The sequence below is a fragment of the Salvelinus fontinalis genome, chromosome 11, assembly GCF_029448725.1.
Source record: "Salvelinus fontinalis isolate EN_2023a chromosome 11, ASM2944872v1, whole genome shotgun sequence".
Lineage (NCBI taxonomy): Eukaryota > Metazoa > Chordata > Actinopteri > Salmoniformes > Salmonidae > Salvelinus > Salvelinus fontinalis.
Window position 1 is genome coordinate 28630892 of NC_074675.1, and position 25964 is coordinate 28656855.

The window sequence follows — 25964 nt, forward strand, 5'->3', positions numbered from 1 at the left end:
TTGTTGCCACACAGGACGGTTTCGGTTTTGTCACGTTGGTTGTTTTTGTATTTTGAAGTGTTTTGTTGATTTTCATTAAAAGAATGAACACTAACCACTCTGCGTTTTGGTCCCCACCTTCTGTCAGCGAGGACAGCCGTAACATCGGTCCCCCCTTTGATGCTATAACAGTCTCCACTCTTCTGGGAAGGCTTTCCACTAGATGTTGGAACATTGCTGCGGGGACTTGCTTCCATTCAGCCACAAAGAGCATTAGGGAGGTCTGGCACTCACGTTGGGCGATTAGGCCTGGCTCGCAGTCGGCGTTCCAACTCATCCCAAAGGTGTTTGATGGAGTTGAGGTCAGAGCTTTGTGCAGGCCAGTCAAGTTCTTCCACACCGATCTCAACAAACCATTTCGGTATAGACCTCGCTTTGTGCACAGGGGAATTATCATGCTGAAACAGGAAAGGCTTTTCCCCAAACTGTTGCCACAAAGTTGGAAGCACAGAATCATCTCAAATGTAATTTTATGCTGCACCGTTAAGATTTCCACTCACTGGAACTAAGGGCCTAGCCCGAACCATGAAAAACATCTCTAGACCATTATTCCACCTCCACCAAACTTTACAGTTGGCACAGTTGGGCAGGTAGCATTCTCCTGGCAAACTCAGATTCATTCGTCGGACTGCCAGATGGTGAATTGTGATTCATCACTCCAGAGAACACGTTTCCACTGCTCCTGAGTCCAAAGGCAGTGAGCTTTACACCACTCCAGCCAACGCTTGGCATTGCGCATGGTGATCTTAGGCTTGTGTGCGGCTGCTCGGCCATGCAAACCCATTTCATGAAGCTCCTGACGAAGTTATTGTGCTAACATTGCTTACAGAGGCAGGTTGGAACTCGGTAGTGAGTGTTGCAACCGAGGACAGGCAATATTTACGCCCTTCAGCACTCCGCGATCCTGTTCTGTGAGCTTGTGTGGCCTACCACTTTTCACCCGTGTCGCCCCACGCACCTGCAACCGCAGGGCGTTGTCAAACTGGTCGAAGAGGAGCGGCAGGCCCAGCACAGGTATCCAGTGGTAGATGGCCTCTTACAAGCCGCTGGTGCCTCCGTGAGCCACGAAGAAGCAGGTGTTAAGGTGGCTCAGGACATTGTTCTGGGGGAGCCAGTCCAGCAGCAGGGTGTTGTTCAACAGGAAAAAGGGTATTTCTCCCAGGAATCTCCACACCACCTTGTGAGGCAGCTGGGCGAAGGCTTGGGCCACTACCTCGGTCACTACCTCCTTAGGCAGGGCAGACACCAGCGTTCCCAGAGACATGACCACCACCCCGTGCTCCCCAGAGCTCTGTATGCAGGCCTCCAAGCCCCCCACATAGACCACGTTTGGCCTCGGTAACTTAAAGACAAAGTCCACCCTCATCAGCCACTCGTCCGCCGAGCACTGCATGGAGATCAGTTCAGCATCGGGGGGAAGTGATGTCGGAGGAGGTCGACATAGAGAGGCAGGATGACCAGGCACTCCTGGAAGAGTATGACCAGGTACCGCAGGAAGTTCTCTGTCCTCTGCAGGAAGTCCATTGTGTCACTGAACAATGGGGACATAGGACGGCGGTGTGGGGGCGACGGTCATGTGGGCCTCACCAGCGTTGAGCCAGTGGATGTTATAAACCATGGGCAGGCCCAGGTATTGGGCCAGGAGCACCCCAGCAGGGAAGGCAGGATCGGTAAGCATCAGGTCGAATCTAGACCCCCTCAGTTTGGCGACAAGGACCAAGTCATCCAAGATGGCAGAGATCATGTGGAGCGCCCCACCATGAAACATTATCAACATGGCCGCCATGTACTTCTGCTACTCCAGGAGCCGGCGGACAGGTAACACCCTGCAGAGTTACAGAGAGCACTGGATCAGGATGGTGTAGAAGTCGGGACCGAGGTCCCCCCCATCCGGAGGAGGAGCAGGGTTCAGGTTCACTGAAGTGTAGAAAGGGGACTCCTGGGGAATGTACCAGCTCATGGCGGAGCGCAGCACGGTGAGTGGGGTGGAGCTCTTGGAGGATGACCTCCATGTTGAGCCCCTGGCTGCCATCCTCGGGGAAGACTAGGATGTCTAAGGAACAACACCCACGTCTAAGAATAGTAAGATGTCTAAGGTATTGCATACACAAATACCATTTTCATACTGCTGAGCCAAGCTGTACTGGCCTGGTTATATATTTACATTTTAGTCATTTTGCAGACACTCTTATCCAGAGCGACTTACAGGAGCAATTAGGGTTAAGTGCCTTGCTCAAGGGCACATCGACAGGTTTTAGCACCTAGTCGGCTCGGGCATAGCCGCTGCAGCACCCCCTGAAAAATATTAAAAATAAAATGTTTTAACATCATTTTTTCCACTAAAGTTATGCACGGGGCCTTTACTAGTCCTGTCATAGCGGACTACGTTGCGCACAGCAAGACCTCATAGCAGGCCTTTTGCACAAAGACACTTCAGCCAGGGACAGAAGAGTGATACGTTACCTACAGCATCCAAAATCTATGTGCAATCACTCTAATTACTTTGTTTTATCCAACATGAGATAGGTGAAACTTTCCAGTCTTTCCCAAACATCTGCTACTCTATATTCAAATCAACTGAACCTCAGTCAATGCAAATGTAACAATGCAACACTAGCTTGCACTCTGCAAAGAACAGAGCTTATGTATGTTTGGTGATATGTATGTGTGGTGATTGATGAAATTATCGTTCCTCCTGTTAGTCTACCTTTACAAATCTATATATGCTATAGCCTTCCATGTCACGTTTTAGCATCCAATGGGCCTTAGGCCCCTTATTATTCCAGTCCCCTGCCTCTCTACCAAACCAATAGGTTACAATAGCCCCTCTGTAGGGATTTCCACCTTAATCGCCTTAACTGTGTTGTTACCATGACAAGGTTATTAAGGTTAATTCAACTAAAGTTCACAATGGTACGCAATGAAGTTGGGCTGAGACAGTACCTCAGTTGCTTTTATACATATTGTAGAGTTTAACCCAGAAGTACTATAGCAATCTACAGGTAACTGCCAAAATAAAAGGAAACCCTTGAGTAAATGAGGGATACAAAGTATATTGAAAGCAGGTGCTTCTACACAGGTGTGGTTCCTGAGAAAGAAATTAACATCCCATCACGCTTAGGGTCATGTATAAAATGCTTGGCAGGCCATTCTTTTTTGGCTACCTAGGCTATGCCCCCATAGGATGGCAATACACCCATCCACAAGGTACGAGTGGTCACTGACTGGTTTGATGAACATGAAAATGATGTAAACCAAATGCCACGGCCGTCTCAGTCACCTGATCTCAACCCAATTGAAGACCTCAGGGGATTCTGGAGCGGTGCCTTAAACAGCGTTTTCCACCACCATCAACAAAACACCAAGTTATGAAATTTTGCGTCGAAGAATGTTGTTTGAGTTCCAGACACTTGTAGAATCTTTGCAAAGGTGCGTTGAAGCTGTCCTGACTCGTGGTGGCCCAACACCCTATTAAGACACCTCCAATCCATCCATTCAAATATATTTTTATTATGTTCAATTTACATCCCTTTGACCAGCACTGTAGGAGCTCAACGCTTAAGATGTTCACTGTACCCTGCATTTACATCTGCAACCCTGTGCATGGGACTAATAAACACGCTACATCTAAACCTTGGTGTTTCCTTTATTTTGGAAGTTACCTTTAAATCACATTAGCTCACACCAAGAGCTGGCTCTGGATTACACTCATTTTGTATTTGTTTTGTGGGTTTGCACCTCCTTTATCAATTCCATATCTGTTGTATGATTCTCCTAGCCTGGTGGAGCCATTCTAAAATTGTCACGCCCTGACCATAGAGAGCCCTTGGTTGGTCCCTGCCACCCTTCCTGCGCTCCTTCCGCAAGCAGCACAGGATCACTTCCACGCAGCCAACGGCCCACGAGATCTGAGCCAGAGCGGCCGCCACCATGTTTGGTGATCGGTGTTCATGGCTTTGCTCCGGGACGCCCGGTTTGACCTGGTGCTGACCGACCCTGGTCTGCCCATAGGGGTCCTTCTGGCCAATGTGCTCGGTCTGCCTCTGGTCTTCAACCTGCGCTGGATTGCTTGAGAGGGCCACTTCACCTTCGCCCTTTCTCCGCGTCGGGCCCAGAGCTCTCCAACCACATGGACTTCCTTTAGAGAACCAGGAATGGGTTGCATTATGTCTATGTGTAGTGGAGCAATATTTATTAATTAACCTTGTGTATACAAGCCTCATCCAAAGTCACTTCCCCCCCCTGGTGACCTAGACTCCATGCAGCGCTCGGCGGACGTGTGGCTGATGAGGGTGGACTTTTGTCTTTGAGTTCCCGCGGCCGACCATGCCCAACGTGGTCTATGTGAGGGGCTTCCAATGCTGTCCGGCTTGGCCGCTCCCTGATGACATGGAGGCCTTCATGCAGAGCTCTGGGAAGCACGGGGTGGTGGTCATGTCTCTGGGAATAATAGTGTCTGACCTGCCTAAGGAGGTAGTGGCCCAAGTCTTCACCCAGCTGCCCGATAAGGTGGTGTTGAGGTTCCTGGGAGAACAACCGTTTTCCCTGGGGAACAACACCCTGCTGCGGCACTGGCTCCCCCAGAACAACCTCCGGGGCCACCCGAAGACCCGCGCCTTCGTGGCTTAAGGAGGCACCAAAGGCCTGTATGAGGCCATCTACCACGGGGCCCCTGTGCTGGGCCTGCTGCTCCTCTTCGACCAGTTTGACAACGTCCTGCGGCTGCAGGTGCGCGAGGCAGTGCGGGTGCTTGAGGCTGCCACTCTTACCACAGAGGACTTCCTGGAGGCCCTAAGGGACGTGCTGGAGAATCCCTTCTACCGCCACAGCATGCAGCTCTGCCGTATACACCGCGACACACCCATCCCCGCTCACCAGTGGCAACTAATAAATTGAGTACGTGATGAGGAATGGTGGACCGAGGTCTACAGCCTGCCCTGGTACTCCTACCACAGGCTGGACGTGGCGGCGCTGCTCCTGGCCCTCAGCGGGATCTCTTTCTAGGCCTCAGTCTCTGTCTGCAGCAGGCTGTGCTGCAGGTGCTTCTGGGGGAAGATCAGGCTGGGGTGAGAGACGTGGACATGTGCTACTTCTTTCCCAGATGATGAAATACGCCGTAGATTTTGATTGTCTAACAATGTAATGTCTTGTAAGACTTCTATATTGCCTTAAAGGGCAACTGCACCCACTGAGTTGGACTCATTCATTGGCTTGTTCCTCAAAAAATGCTGGCAGCCATGACAGAAGCCAAAAACGAGTTGGCTTGGGGGGGTGTGGTTTGATGTGGGTGTTTCTCGAGCGCCACCACCAGGACACAACCATCTGTCAGAACTGTTATGACTCTCTCTCCTTGCTGAGGATCAAAGGTGCCGGCTAGGCAAAGGTTTGAAGATAGCCAGAACCCCGTCTCCTGAGGGAGTTGGCCCAGTTTTATGACATAACAACCGGTCATAAATGGTTTCTAACTTTCTGCCTCTCAGTATCCAACAAAGGAATGTGCTGTGTGTAGAGAACTCTTAACATCAAAAGATTGGACATTGGTTTTGAAATCCAAACGTTTGGAATGGTTGTCGGGGATCCAAACAATAGTGATGTCATTAAGGATGGTATAACAAGATAACGGTAACTCAAAGTGTACACATCCTTGTTATCAGGTTTGCATCTAAATGTTGTATAAAATAAATGATTAAGTATAAGAATACTTTTGTGAGGATAATGTGATTCCAGCCTTCTAAAATGAGATAATTGTTTTCCATGTAAACCTATGCTCAGTCTGTGGTCACACCCAAGTGAGCACAGACATTGTGTTGGTGCGATGGACTGCCCCCTTTCTATCCGAGTATAAAACCCTTTGTAACTAAATTTACATTATACCAGAGAACGTGTGGACATGTTGAAATGGTTAAAACTACAAGACCAGAAAATGGTAAGACCCGCTGAAACTCTTGACGACTGAAGGTGAAGACTAGGCCAAACATTCACAGTCTGCAGCTGGGTATGTAAAGTAGTCTAGGACAATTGACAAAAGAAGGGAGGGAAGAACAGATCCCTCTCACCACAGTGTGGTACACCTGGAGGTATTCATTCTAAGAACACTCCAAGACAAAGATGCCTACAACTAAGGACATTGTGACCTCTGGTGGACAACCAGAGACTTACATCGAACTACTGCCCATAATTCCTAATGAGTTAATGATATCATTAAACGGAGTAGGTAATTATTTGATAAATAGCAGTCATCACATTAATGATAGTCACATCACAACCTTGCCCACAACAAACAAACCCCCTGCAGGTTGAGTTCAATAACTACAGGCAGATGTACAGTGAGTTGGCAGAGGAAGCTTTATTTAACTAGGCAAGTCAGTTAAGAATAAATTCTTATTTTCAATGATGGCCTAGGCACAGTGGGTTAACTGCATTGTTCAGGGGCAGAATGACAGATAAATACCTTGTCAGCTCAGGGATTCGATCTTACAACCTTTTGGTTACTAGTCCAATGCTCTAACCACTAGGCTACCTGCCACCTTTAAATAGATCAGTAGCCTAGAGTAATATGAGAATAATGCAATTGCTGAATTTATGTAGATATTCTAAACTAATGTTTTGATAACTTTCAAATGAATTAACAGGTCCATGTAAAATAAACAGCCCTTTACATAATACCATAGAAGCAGTGTTCTGCTAATATAACAATGTGCACTTTTCATTGTCATTCCCAGCCAATGTCGGCATTTTGTCTAGTGGAATTGGGGCTACCTTGGCAAACATGTCAGAGGGGTCATACCTTCCTGTGTGGTGTCCCGTATACAAAAGGATTTCCATGGTCCTGGGGCAGAACACACAGGGTTTGTTCCACCCCATATTGACACACCATTAAATTCAATAATAAAAAAATACATGTAAAATTTGTGTCTAGTAAAATTGTAATGCCAAGTGCCAGGTCTCTCTCCATTCAGACATCAGTATCAAGCCTGTCTATCAGTCTGGACTTCATCTTGAAAGTCTCCATGTGCTGGCTCCATACATGTTTCTGTGAACACATACACACAGTCACTGTTAAATTACCAACGGAAGTTAAGATTGTTTCTCAGATATAACCTACCAGATACTATATTGAGGTTTGAACAGGTCAGATAAAAACAACCCAATTATGGTCTCCCCATCAAACGATCAGGCTGGTTCCACCAGGCTAAGTTATGAAGGTGAATAGGGACAGAACTCTAAACGGTTTTGACCTTTGACCTGAATGCTCGAGGGCATGCCTGCATGATGCTGAGGGTCCGTTTGCTGGTCTTCTCCATGTTGCATGTTTGGCTGAAAACTGGACATTTCTCATAAACAAAATGTACTTCCTCATCTTATGAGGTGGTGCTGACTGGGAGCGCCAGTAATACAAGGGACAGCCAAGTGGTCAATTATTATAAGGAAAGGACAAAGCTTTTTGATAATGCACTTCACAACCAACATGACTTACTACTTGTATCTGCTTAGCTGGGTAATTAACCTTAACCTACTAGTTTATCAAACCTGGGTATTACAACTTTTCACACAACACACATTACATTGTTGATGAAGCTGTCCGTGTCATCAGGGCAGTAACTCTGGTCAAGTTAATTCTATGCTTTACAGATGTTGCCTGACTGTAGCTCCAGATTGGATTAGATTCAGGCCGGTGACGGTTTGTTGTTCCTTGTTCACTGTATTAGTCAGACTTAGACATACGTTAGCTACCATCATAGCTGCATCCATTATTTCATTTTGCCCTAAACAATACAGAATACACTTGTATGAGCTACAAACTGACTTGCAAATCCGACTTGTAGTAGGGTAACGTTAGTTAGCTAGCCTGCCTTGCTAGCGTTATCAAATGATAACCAGCAGTATCTAGACATTACGCAAACTTGTATGAGCAACGAACTAAGTTGTCATGAGGTAGCTAACTACGTTAATGGTAGCCAAAACATTAGCTAGCCTCCCTCGCTAGTTAATGTTAGCTAGCCTGCCTCACTTTATCAAAAGATAGCTACCTACATAACCAGCAAGAACGTTATATAGCGTCGTTGGCCAAATTCTACCAGATAGCTAGGACATTATGTTCCAGTATCTCTGGTTATACGCACCACCACCATTCGATGCACACCAAGCTAGCGTTACTGGTGCAGACTTGGGGAGCGACAAACACCAACCACCTATTCCGCATACTAGGCTACTCGTACTAGCACAGATAGAACAATGACACTAGTTATACAAATCTTTGGTACTAAGGTCCTTTGGCAGGGCATGCAAACTATAGAACTTTGGTTACCACAATCACAAAGTCAAAACTTTGTCTGTGGAGGCATGATGATCTATGTTTATAAGTATTTTCAGTCTCAAACCGGCGGGAGGCGATGAAACAACAGAGCCCCATTCAATGAATGGAAGCGGAGGACGATTTGCACGTGGAGATTGGCAAAAGGAAGCATGCTTTGTTGATATTGTGATCCAAACCCAACCTTAATTTACTCGTTGTGACACATAGGTTCCAAACTCAGTTTTAGACTAAACTGACTTTATGGCCAAGATTATCCTATTTACACTTTGTAATACATTTTAACACTATGTAATGACCTGACTAGATCATAAAAGAACGACTGTCCAGACAGAGGATTGAGTTTACGAATGGACGGTTTATTAAACCAACTTTACACAGGCTACTGTTTGGCCGTAGCCCACGCCAAATAAATGAAAGATAACCCACAAGCCAATCGTGACCTTCTCTTGTGAAACCCAGACGTAAGAGAGAGAACAAAGGCAAAACCCGGTCTTAACTTCCAATGCTCCATCCCCCTGCCCAACCCCCCTCCACGCCACTTCGCCAACCGCCAGGATGCCCGGCATCAGAACATTCCAGGCATTCCCGTGATTGGCAGATAGCAGATTGATTGACATGTCGGACCCCGCGAACACAACCACCTACTAGCCTAACACATAACACACAGCTGTCTGTGCGGGTTGCTACACAGCCCCCCCACCACAAAGTCCCTCGTCCCCGAGGGAACAAACAAAGTCTCTGAAGCGACCCGGAGGTCTCCTTTGCCTGCGTGGCCGTGATGGTCGCAGAGTGCCCCTCTGGGAACCAGGGGATGAAGGCAGGGATATGGGGGACAAGGAAGCGGGAACGAGTAATACAGTCCGTGGCTCTGGGGAACCACGCGGTGACACAGGGGGGGAGACAGGGGGAGTGGGCTGTCTGGAGCCTTGTCTGCGGCACCTGGGGGTGGGTGCCTGGAGAATGGCATTGCCAGTGGGGGTTCCTGGGGTTTGGGGAGAAGAGGCCCCTCTGTATGGGGCTAACCTGTCCCGGTGCAGAGGAAGCTGCACCCGGTAAACAACCTCCCCTACCCTCTCCAGGACACTGCAGGGTCCCACCCAGTGACTGTCCAACTTGGGGCATCTGCCTTTTTTCCTTAGCGGGCTGTAGACCCAGACCAGCTCCCCAGCCACAAAGTGCCTTCCCCGGGTGTGCACGTCATAGTTCCTCTTCTGCCTCACACCTGCATTCACTAGCTGCTCTCTGGCGAAGGTGTGGGCTGTCTCCAGGCGGTCCTGGAGTCTCCGGGCATACTCCGGCCCCGGGGGAACATGAGGGCTATCCAGGGGCCGACCAAACGCCATCTCCGCAGGGGTGCGGATCTCTCTCCCCAGCATGAGGAGGGCAGGTGTGCAGGAGGTGGAGTCTTGGACAGCGGAGCGGCATGCCATGAGGACCATAGGCAGGTGCTTGTCCCAGTCACGCTGGTGTTTGGAAGAGACGATGGCCAGCTGCTGTCCAAGCGTTTTATTGAAGCGCTCAACAAGGCCATCACTTTGAGGATGGAGAGGAGTAGTGCGGGTCTTGTGCATACCCAGCCTCTCACACATGGTGGCGAACACACGGGACTCAAAGTTTCTGCCCTGGTCGCTGTGGATGGACTCTGCAGCTCCAAACCTGCTGAACATCCCCGCTGTCAGGGCGTCGACGATGGTCTCTGCCTCCTGGTCAGGCAGAGCATAGGCCTCGGGCCATTTTGTGAAATAGTCCATGGCCGTGAGCACCCAGCGGTTTCCACTGTCTGTGGTGGGGAACGGCCCAACTACATCCACTCCCACCCTCTCCATGGGAGCCCCCACTGGGAACTGTTGGAGCTGAGCATGAGAGCGGCCTGGGGGGCCCTTTCTCGCTGTGCAGTTGTCACAGCGGCGACAAAAGTCCTCCACATCCCTCTTGTGCTGCCCCCAGTAGAAGCCCTGACGGAGACGGCGCAGTGTTTTTGTGACCCCAAAGTGTCCAGTCCCCACCCCCCCATGAGTACTCTGGAGCACAGCCTCCCGCAATGCTTTTGGGACCACCACCTGCCACCTCTCCTCTCCCGTAGCTGACTCCTTCCATGCCCGCTGTAGCACGCCATCAGCCAGCCGCAGTCTCTCAAACTTTGACTACAACCCTTTGGTCGCGAGTGAGAGCGCTGTCACCTCTTCCCATGGTGGCCTCACCTGCGCCTCTACCCACTGTAGCACTGGCTGTAGGTCTGTGTCCCGTCCCTGCTGCTGCCGCCATTCAGCCACGTCGACAGTCTGCAGCTCACAGCAGACAGGCCCGCTCGCCCGACACACTGTGGCACAGACCCCCTCTGCACACAGCTCTCTCTCCCGTCCCTCTCTCCGTTCACAGTGGCGGCAGCCGTCTGCAGTACAGGGCCGACGGGACATAGCGTCGGCGTTGGAGTGGCGTGCCCCTGCCCTGTGCATCACCGTGAAGTCATACGGCTGAAGCTCCTCCAACCAGCGTGCCACCTGCCCCTCTGGCTCTCTGAAAGACATGAGCCACTGGAGAGCAGAGTGGTCAGTCCTTACAGTAAAGGGCAGACCACCCAGGTAGTACTTGAAGTGTTTGACGGAAGCCACAACAGCCAAGAGCTCCCGCCGGGTGACACAGTAGCGGCGCTCATGTTTGTCAAATGTTTTGCTGAAGTACGCCACCACTCTCTCCCCCTCTGGCCCCACCTGGGCCAGCACCCCACCCATGCCCACATTGCTCGCGTCTGTGTCCAGGATAAAGGGCAAGGTGAGGTCAGGGGGGGCGAGCACGGGGGCCTCGATCAGTGCACGTTTGAGGGTGTTGAACGCTTCCTCACACTCCACTGTCCAAGTGAAAGCCTTGTCCTTCGGCAGCAGGCGGTTCAGTGGAGCAGCAACGCTTGAGAAGCCCCGTACAAACCTCCTGTAGTACGAGGCCAGGCCCAGGAAGCTCTTCAGCTGACGCTGGTCGGTGGGGGTGGGCCAGTCTCTGACAGCCGCTACCTTGTCCTCCATGGTGCTGATCCCCTCCTTCCCCACTCGGTGGCCCAAGAAGGACACTTCTCTCCTCATGAAGTGGCACTTCTCGGGGTGGAGCTTCAGACCTGCGGCAGCCACCCTCTCCAGCACACGCCGTAGCGCCCCCAGGGCTGACTGGAAGGAGCTGCCATGGGCCAGGATGTCATCGAGGTATACCAGACACTGCTGTCGGGGGATGCCATCCAGCACCCTGTCCATCAAACGCTCAAAAGTAGCTGGAGCGTTGCACAGGCCAAAGCACAGGACCTTGAACTGCCAGTGTCCTCTGTTAGTGGAGAATGCAGTTTTGGCTCTGGCCTCTGGGGAGAGGGGCACCTGCCAGTAGCCACTGCGGAGGTCTAGTGAGGAGAACCAGGAGGACCCCCTAACCAGGTCCAGCGACTCATCGATACGTGGTATGGGGTATGAGTCCTTCCTGGTTACCTCATTCAGCCGCCTGTAGTCCGCACAGAACCTCAGCTTGCCCCCCTTCTTCGGAACCATGACGACTGGCGCCGCCCAGGGGCTGTCTGAGGGCTCAATGAAGTCTGCCCGCTGCATCTCCAACACAGCCTTGTCTGCCGCCTCCTGGCGTGCCAGCGGGATACGGCGGGGACGCATCTTGATGGGTCGAGCATCACCTGTGTCGATCTCATGCTGCACCAGATGAGTCTGACCCACCTCTTCCTCACTCAGCGCAAAGCTGTCTCTGAATTCAAACAGCAACTGCCACAACCGTTCCTGCTGCTCGGGGTCAAGACCAACACAGTTCCTCCCCCATATCTCCCTCACTGCAGACAGTGTCCTCTCCTCTCCCATCTGGGGCAGCTGGGCTGGGGGGGCGCGGCCTGGGCTCACAGAAGGCTGTGTCATGGAGGTAGCTGGGGGAATGTAACACACAGCAGTAGGTGACAGGGGGGCTGGGGAAAAGTCACACACATCTGTGGGGGAGGGGGGGCAGCCATGAGTCTCTGCTGCTTTAACTGTTGGAGTAAAGGGTTTGTTGGGTTGAGTGATTGTGACATTAGGGGGGGCCATGGTGACTTCCGGCCCTCCCTGGAAGCTCAGTGTGCCTCTATTTAGGTCTAACTGGCAGCCTGTGTCCTAAGAAAGTCCAACCCCAGGATACAAGGGTCCTGCACAGCCGCCACCCACACAGGATGACGCACAGTCCTGCCCCCTACTGTCAGAGTCATTATTCCCTTCCCTTTCATGGGTGCCAGCTCACCTGTGACTGTGCGGAGCTGCACAGTTGTGGGCTCACACTGAGTCCAACCTGGCACAATATCCGGCCTCACCAGGGTTACTGTGGACCCAGTGTCCACCAGGGCGGAGCAGGGCACCCCCTCCACAGTGACAGGGACATGACAAAAGTCCCCAACACAGGTCCGGCCCACCACAACAACAGGCTCCATCCGCTTGCTCTCCTCTGCTTCTGGGGGAAGTGGAGCCTTGCTTCCCCGTCTGTGCCGGTGGGCTCCTCCTGAAGATGATGGTGGTTGGGATAGAAAGCCAGGGTCTGCATAGACCGGGTAGTGCGGACCCCAAGCCGTTTCCCTGAGCTCTGGGGGACATGGGGCAATTTCGGCGCAGCTGGCCTGGCTGGCCACAACCCCAGCAGACCCTGGGACCAGGGTGTGTGTTTCGTGCCGCCTGTAGCGACACAGCACGAATGAGTTCTGTCATTTCAGCCACCCATGCAGGCTTTTCCGGCTCCGGGCTGCTCTGCCCCCCAGCTCGCACAGAGGGTGTGTCTCCCTGCACCCCCACCAAAGCCCCAGCCCACACTGCTCCCTCTCCAAAGCCATCTCCAAGGCTATCTGCAATGACTCAGGATGAGCCAGCTGGGTCTGTATGCGCAGCTCCGTAGGAGAGAGCGCCTGTATGAACTGGTCCCGTGCTAGCTCGCTCTGCACGGAGGGGGGCATGTGAGCATATGCCCGCCGAGAGAGGCTCTCAATGTCATTAGCTAGCACCCGTAGAGGCTCTCCAGGCTGCCTGCGTCTATTACTCAGTTCGGAGCGCAGTAGCCCGGGCTGTACACACTGTCCATAGCGCCTCCTCAGTGCTCCCACTAAAGCACCATAATCATGTCTGTCCTCGGGGCTAATCAATATCAAACAGGCCAGAGCCTCATCCGTGAGGCATAAAGCCAACTGCAGTGCCCTTTCTTCATCCGACCACCCCCTAAAATGAGCTAACAGTTCAAACTGAGCATGAAAAGCTTCCCAATCCGCCTTACCGGAATACTTCGGGGTCTTAACAGATACGGACGCAGCCGGGGACTGGGCGCCGCCATGTTTGTTTACATCCTGAGCCCCAGATTCCTCGTCCCGCCGCGTCGACGTCACCACTTCGACCCGCCCACCAGAATCCGCGCGAAACACAGTCGACGAAGCACTCATACCCGCTTCAGCCGCCATCACTCTAGCGTCCTCCCTCAAGCGGCCTCTGCGCTCCGACGCCCTGGCGATCTCCTCAGCCAGAACCCCCGACGTCCATGCACACGCACCTCCTTGGCCATAATCGTCCCCTACCTCCACCTTCACTTTCGGATTCCCTCGAAGCATTTTCACCCCCGTTCTCATCTACGGTAGCTAGCCACAGAAGTCAGCTAGCTAGCTGGCTAACTTTTATCACCGTTTTTACTTCTGACACCAATGTAATGACCTGACTAGATCATAAAAGAACGACTGTCCAGACAGAGGATTGAGTTTACGAATGGACGGTTTATTAAACCAACTTTACACAGGCTACTGTTTGGCCGTAGCCCACGCCAAATAAATGAAAGATAACCCACAAGCCAATCGTGACCTTCTCTTGTGAAACCCAGACGTAAGAGAGAGAACAAAGGCAAAACCCGGTCTTAACTTCCAATGCTCCATCCCCCTGCCCAACCCCCCTCCACGCCACTCCGCCAACCGCCAGGATGCCCGGCATCAGAACATTCCAGGCATTCCCGTGATTGGCAGATAGCAGGTTGATTGACATGTCGGACCCCGCGAACACAACCACCTACTAGCCTAACACATAACACACAGCTGTCTGTGCGGGTCGCTACAACTAGAATAAATGTGTCTGACTCATAATGATGCTACCCAGGCCGTTTTAAGGGCAGGCTCTCTTACATTTTTTTTGTATTGTCAAATTTTCAGAAACAGTCAGGAGAATAATAGTTTAGAGTTGTTTAACAACAAATATACAAGTTGCAGGCAAAGTAACATTTTCTTTTTCACATTAACACATGATGGTCTTTGGTATAGATAATGTTTTGATAAAAATGTATTTGACAATAAATCCATTTGACATTAGATGGACTCCTCCCTTCACTAATGTACAGCAATGTCCTTCAATGTTTTGGAATGTCAGAGGGAGGAGGGAGAGACGGTGGGAGGGTGAGAGACAGAGAGAGATAATTGGATTGAGAGCGAGCGAGACAGAGCGCGCACGAGAGAGAGAGGAACTATGCTCAAACCCTATACCCCAACCGTGCACTCCATTCTGCCACTTCTGGTCTCTTGGCCGTCCTACCCCAACAGGGGGTCAGCTCCTGCTCAGCCCAGTCAAAACTCTTCTCAGTCCTGACACACCAATGGTGGAACAAACTTCCCCCTATAGTCAGGACAGCGGAGTCCCTACCCATCTTCCAAAAATGTCTAAAACCCAATCTCTTTAATGAGTTTCTGCAATAAATCCCACAGGGCCACCCACCCTCCTTTTCCTACTAGCACGGATTTTGCTGATAACTACAGTACTTTATTGACGGATAATGTACTTGCTACGACTGTGATATGTGGTTGTCTCCCTATGTTAAGATGAATGCGCTAATTGTAAATCTGACTAAAATGTAAAATGAGGGAGGGGAGGGAGGGACGGAGAGGGAGGAAGGGAGGACACAGCAGAAGGAAAATAAACGTGAGCTTTAACGATGATTACAATCACAGCACGAGTCACTGTGACTGTTACCACAGTCGTATCAGAGGGCTACAGCCTCCCAGTCTAACTTGCTCTGCTGGCCTTATCCACAGACATGAACAACTGCCTGGCTCTTAAGGTAGCAGAGATGCTAGACTGTAGTAAGAATAAGTCACCACAGGCTTGCTTAGCATGGTGCTAGGCCATCATTGTAAATAAGAATTTGTTCTTAACTGACTTGTCAAGTTAAATAAAGGTTAATTAAAGGTTCATTTAAATAAAGGTTCATTTATTACGTAGTGTGAGTGCTACAGGCTATGGTATTTACATTTATTCTATGGTTAAAGCTAATTATATGTTTTCATAATTAACACAATCTACATTTAACTAATTTCCATCTGCATTGGGTGCTTGATATACACTGCTCAAAAAAATAAAGGGAACACTTAAACAACACAATGTAACTCCAAGTGAATCACACTTCTGTGAAATCAAACTGTCCACTTAGGAAGCAACACTGATTGACAATAAATTTCACATGCTGTTGTGCAAATGGAATAGACAAAAGGTGGAAATTATAGCCAATTAGCAAGACACCCCCAAAAAAGGAGTGATTCTGCAGGTGGTGACCACAGACCACTTCTCAGTTCCTATGCTTCCTGGCTGATTTTTTGGTCACTTTTGAATGCTGGCGGTGCTCTCACTCTAGTGGTAGCATGAGACGGAGTCTACAACCCACACAAGTGGCTCAGGTAGTGCAGTTCATCCAGGATGGCACATCAATGCGAGCTGTGGTAAAAAGGTTTGCTGTGTCTGTCAGCGTAGTGTCCAGAGCATGGAGGCGCTACCAGGAGACAGGCCAGTATATCAGGAGACGTGGAGGAGGCCGTAGGAGGTCAACAGCCCAGCAGCAGGACCGCTACCTCCGCCTTTGTGCAAGGAGGTGCACTGCCAGCGCCCTGCGAAATGACCTCCAGCAGGCCACAAATGTGCATGTGTCTGCTCAAACGGTCAGAAACAGACTCCATGAGGGTGGTAAGAGGGCCCGACGTCCACAGGTGGGGGTTGTGCTTACAGCCCAACACCGTGCAGGAAGTTTGGCATTTGCCAGAGAACACCAAGATTGGCAAATTCGCCACTGGCGCCCTGTGCTCTTCACAGATGAAAGCAGGTTCACACTGAGCACATGAGCACATGTGACAGACGTGACAGAGTCTGGACACGCCGTGGAGAACGTTCTGCTGCCTGCAACATCCTCCAGCATGACCGGTTTGGTGATGGGTCAGTCATGGTGTGGGGTGGCATTTCTTTGTGGGGCCGCACAGCCCTCCATGTGCTCGCCAGAGGTAGCCTGACTGCCAATAGGTACCGAGCTGAGATCCTCAGACCCCTTGTGAGACCATATGCTGACACATGCACATTTGTGGCCTGCTGGAGGTCATTTTGCAGGGCTCTGGCAGTGCACCTCCTTGCACAAAGGCGGAGGTAGCGGTCTTGCTGCTGGGTTGTTGCCCTGCTACGGCCTCCTCCACGTCTCCTGATGTACTGGCCTGTCTCCTGGTAGTGCCTCCATGCTCTGGACACTACGCTGACAGACACAGCAAACCTTTTTGCCACAGCTCGCATTGATGTGCCATCCTGGATGAACTGCACTACCTGAGCCACTTGTGTGGGTTGTAGACTCCGTCTCGTGCTACCACTAGAGTGAGAGCACCGCCAGCATTCAAAAGTGACCAAAACATCAGCCAGGAAGCAGGAACTTTGGTCTGTGGTCACCACCTGCAGAATCACTCCATTTTTGGGGGTGTCTTGCTAATTGCCTATAATTTCCACCTTTTGTCTATTCCATTTGCACAACAGCATGTGGAATTTATTGTCAATCAGTGTTGCTTCCTAAGTGGACAGTTTGATTTCACAGAAGTGTGATTCACTTGGAGTTACATTGTGTTGTTTAAGTGTTCCCTTTATTTTTTTGAGCAGTGTATATTGGGAGCATAATTTGTAAAGGAGTTGAAAGAGTAGGTACCTTGGCATCACCACCAGAGGGTGTGGCTGACCCAGTGAGGTGTGTTTGCAGGGTCAAAAGTCAAAGGTTACATGAACCTAGTGGCCAAGACTGCCTGAGGGGTGGAGTTGATCATAGGCTGAGAGGATATGACCCGTGGGCTGAGATGTGTTGACCCCAGGCTGGGAGGCCATCACCGTGTTCTGACCGGGCAGCATCGCGGACTGGGCGGTGATGACTGTGAAGGTCTGCCTGCGTCTCTTGATCTCCCGAGGCATCTGGCACCAGGGGCAGATGTTGCAGAAGGTGGAGTACACACAGTCCGCCATCATGTCACCCTTTAGAGAGACGTGACATATGACTTAAATACTATACTCTCAAACAGTCATTATCGTTTGATCTTGTAGGCGTCGTGTTTAGAAGTACTCTATAGTGTTTCTAGTCACAAACAGTTGCAATAAGGTATCAGCAAGGGTACCAAACCTGAAATACTGTATGATTACATTGACAGCTAAAACTAAGCTCAAACTTCATGTGACTGAGTTCTTCTATGGAAAAGCCAGAGACAGCGAGACACCTTGATGAGACCATGCTTTCTGCCTGCCTCTGGACTTTCTCTCCCGCTTGACCACCTACCTCAGATGACCACTCAAACCATTAACTTTCGAATGACTGTCCATCTCATGATGTTGTTTTTTTTAAATTACTTGTCTTTTTCTGTGCTTTGGAGCGCTTTGAGATTCTTTGAAAAGTGCTATATAAGTTGAATAAATGATTATTATTTGTATTATTAGGCACAAGCCCACATAAGCCCTCATGTGCTGTGGTGTATACACTGCCTCACGCTAACACAAAGTCCATTATCTTAGTCTGATAGTCTCCCTTTAGTATCTTCATTCAGGCGATCAGACTGATAGTACAGCTCTCATTTTGTTAACCGACATGAATGGCATATCGGTTGCACACCGCCACCCTCATGGACATGGACACAGGAGGGGGTACAGGAAGACACCCCAACCAGCTGGGTGAATCCCATTAAGACGTCCAGCAGGGGGAGACAGAAACACTCTCCGAATTCTGTGGTGGTGGTGCAGGCAAAACAGGGGAGGCGCCAGTAGGCAAAACAGCCTGAGGATGGGGTGAGAGCACAGGGCAGAGAAAATATCTGTTAGCACTGATAGGAGACGTATCTAACTCACCGTGATCTGTAGCGTGTAGCACTGTGTTTTTCTGAAGTTATTTTGTATGCATGGAATATAAAGAGTATGGTTGTATCAAAAGGTTGATGTCTCTAAATATGCCATATTTTATTAAGACATTCTGAAATACAGATTCTACTTTTTGCTGAATAAATAGACCGACAGACTCACAGACTTGTAAGTCGTCAAAGCAGCCACAGATGCCAGTGCTCCACTGGTTCGAGTGGGTGGCTATTAGAGCTGGTGTCTAGGGCTGAGGAGGCTGAGACTGTTGGTTGTTGTTGATTATCACGTTTGTTGCCATGGTGACTGGCCAGCCGCTCGACTGAGGAGGAAGAACATGAACAACAAGCAACAACAATGGACTGTTACTTTTTCCTAACTTTTGGCTCTATCTGCAACTCAATGCCAACTTGTGTCAAATATGAAATACGTTTTACTTGGCTGCAACTTGCTTTTTAATGGCTCTGCAATTCCTTCCATTGTTCTAGGGTCCCGAGTTTTAAGCGCGCATAAAGAAAAGTCCCTTTTTATGCACTTTTCTCTCTATGCATATTCTGACATTAAACTTAAGCATGAGAATAGCATGCTATTCACCTGCTATTCGTTTTGGGGGAGATCGAATAAATGAAGATGTGGCGGAGATGTGTTTGACCTTGACTTAATTTCCTAATAATTCCACCACCTTTATGCACGAGGAAACCATGAATAGGGTCTCCCGAACCAACCGGTTCGAAGTAGGAAAAGCATCTACTTTATTATTTCAGATGGAAAAAACACCATTCTCCATGCACTGTAATTGATAAGAGCTAGGTAAATGAGCAATTTGTTTGGATAAGGGAATTGTAATATAAATGACATTTGTTTTAGATATATTTTACCTTATAGTCGCTGGAGACAAATGTAATATGGACGCAAACTGAAGCATATCATGTTAGGAGAATTAAGTTCTCATATTCTTTAACCAATTAAATTAAATTACTCAGTCTGCTATATCAGGATTTGTAGGATACTGATAGAAATAAAAACAGACAAGAGGCCCAGTCTACAAAAGTCAAATGTTTATTTACGGGAACGTTCTGCCTATCATTTCTGGTACATTGGTTTATATACCTCACATTTCGTCATAAACGTTCCTCCTCCTCTCAAATACAATGGCAACATAGTTCACAAGTCTTCTTCTCATACATTGTCCGCCACCAGTTATACAATCTACTACAAGCCCAAGGTCTCTCCCCTCCCTGGGTGGGGAGACTTCCATCCCTATTATCAGTTTCACAGTGCTCACAAGTTGTCTGCCACAGTTCCTTGCCTACCAACAGTCCCTCTTTCTTATGGACAAACATGATTCATCAGACAGGATATAATTCTGTTAGTTATAATTCTATGTTAAATGTATACCTCATTTAGTCATTATTCATAAAATTCCCATAACATATCAACATTTCCACAGTAAAGTTTATGAAATGCTGTACCATTATGCAGAATTTAAATTGTACGGCCTTTTAACTTGCAGGGGTGGGCACTCTCGAATGTTTGATAGGCTATACCAACTTTCTCTGTTTCCTATTTGTGTCATGTTAAATATTAGCCACTAGCAGTATCAACCGTCAATAGGCGTAATAGCAACATATATTCAACTGCCAATTTACTGTTAGTTCCCTTCAGTTGGTACAGTGCCTTCGGAAAGTATTCAGACCCCTTGACTTTTTCCATATTTTGTTAAGTTGCAGCCTTATTCTAAAATGTATTAAATTGTATTGTATTGTATTTTTTCCCTCATGAATATACACACAATACCCCATAATGACAAAGCAAAAACAGGTTTTTAGAAGGAAAAAATATAAATATCACATTCACATAAGTATTCAGACCTTTATTCAGTAATTTGTTGAAGCAACTTTGGCAGCGATTAAGGTAAGGTAAGGTAAGTCTGAATACGAACTACCCACAATTGTGTAGGAAAGGCGTGTCTAAGGAAGGCATAATTTCCTAAATCAGAATTGGGCCCCTATTGAATAATATTTCTCATTCACATCTTACAAACACTTAAATCTTCCAGTCATCTCTTTGCAGCCAATAGGCTACTCTGTGCACTCTTTAAACGGCAAAACCTCAGTGTTTGGAACTATATTTTTCTAAACAATAAGCTATACTGTGCATTATCATGATATTCACCATTGACCTGATGTTAAATTGTATAAATCTCCCCCATCAACCACAAATCATGGCATCCTATAATTCTAGTAGTGGGTAATATTCAAGTCCCATTTTCTTTAATTCTGACTCTTAAAAAAAATACACTCACCTGAAATGGTCAACTCTGCCTGGCTGTATCCAGGTTTGTGATCCCTACCTCCAGATTACAAACACAATTATGGAGAGTGACTATTTGCATGTGTTTGGTTTGCATAGGATTCAAAATCCTGAGGGTCTGTGATATACAGTATCCAATGTATTTACGTCATTGAGAAAGGCCAGACAGACACTCTTCTTTTAATATTTTATTTACCGTTAAAGACACATGCATTTATACTGTAAACAAGTATAAGATAGATATCTTTCATTAGAATGAACATTATCTACTACCAGAATATTAGGCTGCCATGATAGATATATACAGTACCAGTCAAACGTTTGGATGCACCTACTCATTCCAGGATATTTCTTTATTTTTAATGTTTTCTACGTGGTAGAATAATAGTGAAGACATCAAAACTACGAAATAACACATATGGAATCATGTAGTAACCAAAAAAGTGTTAAACAAATCAAAATGTATTTTATATTTGAGAGTCCTCAAACTAGCCACTTTTTGCCCTGATGACAGCTTTGCACTCTTGGCATTCTCTCAACCAGCATCACCTGGAATGGGAATATGACATTTACATAAGTATTCAGACCCTTTACTCAGTACTTTGTTGAAGCACCTTTGGCAGCAATTACAGCATCGACTCTTGGGAGACGCTACAAGCCTGGCACACCTGTATTTGGGGAGTTTCTCCCATTCTTCTCTGCAGATCCTCTCAAGCTCTGTCAGGTTAGATGGGGGAGGGTTGCTGCGCGGCTATTTTCAGGTCTCTCCAGAGATGTTCGATCGGGTTCAAGTCCGGGCTCTGGCTGGGCCACTCAAGGACATTCAGAGACTTGTCCCGAAGCCACTCCTGCATTGTCATGGCTGTGTACTTAGGTTCGTTGTCCTGTTGGAAGGTGAACCTTCCCCCCCTAAGCGCTCTGCAGCAGGTTTTCATCAAGGATCTCTCTGTACTTTGACTTGATGCTGACTAGTCTCCCAGTCCCTGCCGCTGAAAAACATCCCCACAGCATGATGCTGCCACCACCATGCTTCACCATAGGGATGGTGGCAGGTTTTGTCCAAACATGATGCTTGGCATTCAGGCCAAATAGTTCAATCTTGGATTCATCAGACCAGAGAATCTTGTATCTCAGGATCTGAGTCCTATATGTGCCTTTTGGCAAACTACGAGTGGGCTGTCATATGCCTTTTACTGAGGAGTGGCTTCAGTCTGGCCACTCTACCATAAAGGCCTGATTGGTAGAGTGATGCAGAGATGGTTGTCCTTCTAGAAAGTTCTCCCATCTCCATAGAGGAACTCTAGAGATCTGTCATCGAGTGACCATCGGGCTCTTGGTCACCTCCCTGACCATGATCCTTCTCTCCCAGTTGCACAGTTTGGCCGGGCGGACAGCTCAAACTTCTTCCATTTAAGAATGGAGGCCACTGTGTTCTTGGGGACCTTTATGCTGCAGACATTTTTTGGTACCCTTCCCCAGATCTGTGCCTCGACACAATCCTGTCTCGGCGCTCTACAGACAATTCCTTTGACCTCATTGCTTGGTTTTGGCTCTGACATAAACTGTCAACTGTGGAACCTTATATAGACAGGTGTGTGCCTTTCCAAATCATGTCCAATCAATAGAATTTACCACAGGTGGACTCCAATCAAGTTGTAGAAATATCTCAAGGATGATCAATGGAAACAGGATGCACCTGAGCTCAATTTTGAGTCTCATAGCAAAGGGTCTGAATAGTTATGTAAATAAGGTATTTGTTTTAAATTTGATAAACTATCAAACATAAAAACCTGTTTTAACTTTGTCATTATGGGGTATTGTGAGTAGATTGCTGAGAAAAATATAGATTTTTAATACTTTTTAGAATAAGGCTGTAACGTAACACAATGTGGAAAAAGTCAAGGAGTCTGAATATTTTCCTTAGGCACTGTATGTATGTATGTATGTATGTATGTATGTATATTCGGGTGGGACTGTGTAGGACCCCACTGAAGGCCCAGGCCCACGGCATGCCACTGGTATATATATATATATGTATATATATATATATATACATATGTATGTATATATATATATATATATATATATACATATATATATATATATATATATATACATATGTATATATATATATATATATATATATATATACATATATATATATATATATATATATATATATACATATATATATATATATACATATATATATATATATATATACATATATATATATATATATACATATATATATATATATACATATGTATATATATATATATATACATATATATGTATATATATACATATGTATATATATATATATACATATATATATATATACATATATATATATATATACATATATACATATATATATATACATATATATATACATATATACATATATACATATATACATATATACATATATATATATACATATATATATACATATATACATATATATATATACATATATATATATATATATATATATATATATATATGTATATATATATATATACATATGTATATATATATACATATATATGTATATATATATATATATACATATGTATATATATATATATATGTATATATATATATATATATGTATATATATATATATATATATGTATATATATATATATATGTATATATATATATATATATATATATATATATATATATATATATGTATATATATATATATATATATATATATATATATATATACATATGTATATATATATATATATACATATATATATATATACCAGTGGCATGCCGTGGGCCTGGGCCTTCAGTGGGGTCCTACACAGTCCCACCCGAATTAATCCACCTCTTATTACCATCATTATGATGCCATGGCTCTAGACACTATACATTTAGACAGAAACGCAGTATAACCAGGCGTTGCGTCACCTTGAAATTGACATTTTTATTCAGAGAATTGCAGGGGAAGAGTACAATACAGTACAACTAATAGGCAAGAACATAGTCGAGTGCAACAGAGTTATATTAATATTCTTCTTCTATCCATTTCTGGTCCACAAACTTTGAGCTTTAAGTCCAAAAAATATATAAATACAGTGTTCACTAAACAGCGCATTGTCGCACCCAAAGCAGTTTCATCGTGATGATAAAGACACATAACTATTCACTGAAAATAAAAGAAAGAAAACAAATAATTTGCAACATAGGCTATTTGCCATTTTATTTTGTTAATATATAGGCTATTTAATATTAACGAAATAAAATGCAAAACATACATACACATTTAATAAAAAATAAAATGCATTGTATGCCTACTCACCAAAGACTGATTATTTGAACACAAAATCCTTCCTCCTTTCTTTCCTCAAGAAGACTTCAATGACTCTGTTGTACAGTCTAACTGTGCATTTTAGTTCCACCAATAAGTCCTTTTCTATCGACATTGAGGCTAAGGCTGAAAGCCGAGTCTGTCCAGTAGCATTTCTGGAATACGTTTTGATTCGCTTTTAGGCCGAGAATGACCGCTCGACAGAAGCCGTGGACACAGGGATTGTCACTGTCACACATGCCAATGTGTAAAGTTGCCCCATGTCCTCATTCAGATTTTTCTGCTTAAGGAAATCAAGGAGATCAGAGGGACTTTTCCCTTCAAAATCATTCATAGCATATATTACAGTCAGTTCTGTTTTTTGCTTGGATAGGTCGAACAGTGTTCCGTGACTCTCTGTTAAACTGGAGAAGGCTGTTTGCGGGATTTTTTTCCGGTAGGTCTGAAAGTGCTGGGGGTCCAGGAGGGAGAGAAACATGAATTTTTCGTGGTCTTGAAACCTGTTTCGTATCTGGCAAAGAATTTTGGCCAGAATATTGCTGTGGAGTTGTTGGTAGTATGTGCGAGGGTCTCCTTGTGCTGGGCCTCTGCGTGCGCTGGGTGAACTTGAGATGCGCGCTATGTCATCGTAGAATTGACTGAACCTGCGCCTCTCTCGCTCAATTGTGTCACAAAACTCGTTCACCCTTGTCAGGCAGAATTGTACATTCAAAGTTTGTTTCTGTAGAATTCCAAAAAGCACATCCGAATAATAAAAAATCCCATTGAATGTTTTAAGCAAAAAACAAAACTCAAAATCATCCAAACGTGCATTAAATCCATCAGCCATAAGCACAGTATCCCCGTCATGGTCATCATGATGTTCCAGTAAGTGGTTAAACAGCTCCTTTAGGGCAACTCTCTTTTCAAAGACTGCATTGACCAATCTAGATGTATATTGCCACCTCGTTGGTGCAACCTTAGGAAGACGACGCTTGCAGATGTCATCCAGCAGTTGCGTGCGCTTAGGGGATCGTGAGAAAAATGCTGCAAGGCCATTGAGGTTGGCAAAGAAGACCTTGCATTCTTTAAGCTCTGAGGCTCCTTGAGTCAGTACTAAATTTAGTCGATGTGCATAGCAGTGAATGAATAAGGCCATCGGTGCCCTCTCCTTAACTTTAGCCTGCACCCCATTGAGTCCAGATGCCATGACTGCTGCGCCATCAAAACACTGTGCCACAACTTTATCCAGAATCGATCACTTGCAAATAATAGGCATTCCCAGCAGTACAGTTTGCAGTGCTTCTCGGAGCCTGTGAGCCATTGATAGCGCTCGTAGTTGGAACTTTGAAAGTGCCGAACGAACCCCTTTCCCGCCTGTGACAGGCTTTGTAGCGTCGGCGTCGGGCGACCTCTCCTTACAATGTCTAACTTTTCATGAAAGGTTCGTCTTGAGAATGGCGTTATAATTATATCCTCGACCAAATCGATATCTTCTCCTCCTTCCCCCATTGTGGGTTGAAAAAACAGCTTAGTAGTATGCGAATTAATTCGTTTATCAAATTCAGTTTCCTAGTTTTGAGGTTCTGCATAGACCTGCCCATAGGACCTGCCTCTCAATATTGGTAATCCAATCAAAAGACGTGCACGCACTACGCCTGCTAGCTGGCTCCTGTGTAACACTAGAGCCAGCCAGCAGGCGTACAATAGCCAACTCTAAAGCTGATTGGTTGACACTAAATTTTAATTTCCATTCCTTTAAGCTACAAGCGCCCGCACTGTTGATTCTGAAGGCCTGAGGGCAGATTTTAGACCCCTGGCAACACATGATGGCTGAATATGA

At 46.7% G+C, this 25964-nt stretch overlaps 3 pseudogenes; 1 reads left to right on the top strand and 2 right to left on the bottom strand.

Moving 5' to 3' along the window:
- Nucleotides 1-862: 862 nt before the first annotated feature.
- On the bottom strand, nt 863-3971 carry LOC129864697 (UDP-glucuronosyltransferase 1-2-like; annotated as a pseudogene).
- An 18-nt stretch (nt 3972-3989) lies between these two features.
- LOC129864698 (UDP-glucuronosyltransferase 2B20-like) lies at nt 3990-5043 on the top strand (annotated as a pseudogene).
- Nucleotides 5044-17335: 12292 nt separating this feature from the next.
- On the bottom strand, nt 17336-19688 carry LOC129864699 (cornifelin homolog A-like; annotated as a pseudogene).
- Between the last annotated feature and the right edge of the window lie 6276 nt (nt 19689-25964).